This window comes from Panthera leo, chromosome D2, assembly GCF_018350215.1.
Source record: "Panthera leo isolate Ple1 chromosome D2, P.leo_Ple1_pat1.1, whole genome shotgun sequence".
Taxonomy (NCBI): Eukaryota; Metazoa; Chordata; class Mammalia; order Carnivora; family Felidae; genus Panthera; species Panthera leo.
The window spans coordinates 21,320,376-21,323,238 of record NC_056689.1 but is presented as its reverse complement, the minus strand read 5'-3'; the positions used below and the strand labels follow the sequence as shown (position 1 = coordinate 21,323,238).

The window sequence follows — 2,863 nt, the reverse complement described above, 5'->3', positions numbered from 1 at the left end:
CTGAAGTAGGCTCCAAGCTCTGAGTGGTCAGCCCAGAGCCCAATGCCGGGCTTGAACCCACGAACTGCAAGATCATGACCTGAACTTCATGAAGTTGGAGGCTTAACTGACTGAGCCACCCATGCACCCCCAGAATAAGAATGTTTAAAAGAAATAAGACATATCACTGGATGGATTTCACCAGAATCCACCTGTGGGATTATTCCTATTTATACATTTGTGGCATTTTGCCCCTAAAAATATATTTGCACTGTAAGATTTTTTCCTTTTTCAGCAAAATTTTGTGGCACTGTGCTCTCTCTGATGCATCATCAGCAGTTACCTTGAAAGGTTAGTGTAGCTCTTGCTTCTGAGCAGTTTCCACAGTCACTGCTCCCTATAAGTATAGGAACCCTTAAGAATGCCAGCCTGCACTGAACAACCAGACTGGAGACCGATTCCCTTTCCTATCTTGTCAATGTCCTAGCCAAGCCCAGTGCACACAGGTGGCTATTACATAGTCACAGAACAGCAACAGCAGCTAACATTTATATAAAGCTTACCGTGTCCCAGGCACTGTTCTAAGCACTCCTGAAAACTTTATGTAGCAGGTACTCTTATCACCCCATGTTATGGATGAGGAAATTGAGACATGAGAGCTTTAGTAACTTAACTAAGGCCACACAGTTAGTAAGCAGTGTAACTATGATTTAACTCAAATAACAACCCAAATGGGGTACAGATCATTTTTCCTACTTTTTGGACAAGGACTATGAGCCTCAAAGAGGTCAAGTGACTAACCCAAATTCACACAATTAGTAAAAGCAGCAAAATCAGAATCAAACCCAGGCTCCTTCCTGATGCCTGTTTGCAAGGTTCTAACACAACTTCAGTCGCATTTAAATCCTGTACAAAACTTCTTACTTTGGTTGTTTTTGACTTAGAGGAAATCAAAGACCATTCCTTCAGACAGAAAATAAGGGATCTAGAAATAAAGCTCCCAGGAAATAAAAATGTTCTCTATATTTCTTGCTCTCCCCATATGTGAAAGATTAATAAAGAAGGGTAGTGTGCTTAATTGCTTCAAACTTTACTGGCAAGAGGAAACAAGTTTAAAGAGTTGTACACACTCAAAATATCAATAGCACAGAAAAGGAGATGAAAATGCGTATCAGTGTCCTGTCAAGAACAAAGGAATTTCAGCTTACTTTACTTAAATTCAGTTAAGGATGAGATACATTGGCTCTTTATTTCTAATAAATGAACTATTTACCTTGGCAAACATCAGAGTTGAACTTGCTTTCCGAAGCACAATGTCATTTGTAAAAAATGCACTCATCCCTGCATAATAAGGACACTTGCACTGACTTCAAGTGTTTATAATCTTAGAGAGAAAGCAAAATGGTTTTGGCAGAATGGTTTTTAGGCTTAGAGTTAGATAAACCAGGGCTTAGACAAAGAACTTGCTCTTGGCAGTTCTTTGTGAAGCAGCCAAATTTTGCTGTCAGCACCTCTGCAGCTTACCGACCTCCCCTGCCTCCAGGTGTGTTCTTAGGACTTACATACTGTTCCAGGGGTGTTCACCACCAGACCCACCCCACCACTGTTAACACTGCCTCCATGCAAAGTCTGATGTGGCTCTCTCTTTCTGGCACAACAAAGACCCACTTTTCTTCCTTAAGTAGAGAGAATGCAAGGGCATATTTTTGAGAGGGGAGAGGTGTGACGTGAAAGAATATAAGATATTGCTAAATGTCTCCCCAATACTCATTCACTCTTTCTATATTTTTGTAATATCATTCCCCTGCCCATGTAGAGATTGCATAGCACAACATCCCTTCCACCTAGCCTTGACCACAAGACTGACCTAAGTACTGGCCAATAGGATGTAAGCAGGGGTGACGCATGCAACCCCTTAAAACTCCCTGTCTTAAAAGTGAGTCCCCTGGTCTCTACTCCCTTTTCCCCCTTCCATGGGGGCAGATAAACCAGTTTCAAATATCTGGAGGAGGGTAAAACCCAAGGAATGGTGGAACAACAAAACAGAAGGAACCCAGGTCCCTGGATGTCCTCAAGGAACAAAACTTCCTATAAACCCAGGACCATCTGCCTACCATCATATTACTGTGAGAGAGAAGTAAACTTTAATTCTGACAGAGCCTCTGTTATTTTGACTCTGTATAGTGGTCAAACCAACATCCTAAGTAGTATGGGCAAGAAGAGAAAGGAAAAGACTTGTATCAGACAAAATACACTTTAAAACAAAGACTAACGTACTCACTTTGGCAGCACATATACTAAAATTGGAATGATACAGAGAAGATTAGCACGGCCCCTGCACAAGGATGACATGCAAACTCATGGAACTTCCATATTTTTCCAGACTTCAAGCTGTATTACAAAGCTGTAATGATCATGACAGTATGGTACTAGAACAAAAACAGACACTCAGATCAATGGAACAGAATAGAGAACCCACAAATGGACCCACAAAAGTATGGCCAACTCATCTTTGATAAAGCAGAAAAGAATACCCAATGGAATGAAGACAGTCTCTTCAGCAAGTGGTGCTGGAAAAACTGGACAGTGACATGCACAAAAATGAACCTGGACCACTTCCTTACACCATACACAAAAATAAACTCAAAATGGATGAAAGATCTAAATGTAAGACAGGAAGCCATCAAAATCCTCGAGGAGAAAGCAGGCAAAAACCTCTTTGATCTTGGCTGCAGCAACTTCTTACTCAACACGTCTCCAGAGGCAAGAGAAACAAAAGCAAAAATGAGCTTTTGGGAACTCATTATAATAAAAAGCTTCTGCATAGCAAAGGAGACAATCAGCAAAACTAAAAGGCAACCGAGGGAATGGGAGAAGATATTTG

The 2,863-nt window shown here is 41.1% G+C and overlaps 1 non-coding gene across 1 annotated transcript; it reads left to right on the top strand.

The window, feature by feature from the left end:
- Positions 1 to 2,252: 2,252 nt before the first annotated feature.
- Positions 2,253 to 2,358, top strand: LOC122202856. Its single transcript, XR_006194913.1, has one exon. It is a non-coding gene; the product is annotated as a U6 spliceosomal RNA (small nuclear RNA).
- Positions 2,359 to 2,863: the final 505 nt, after the last annotated feature.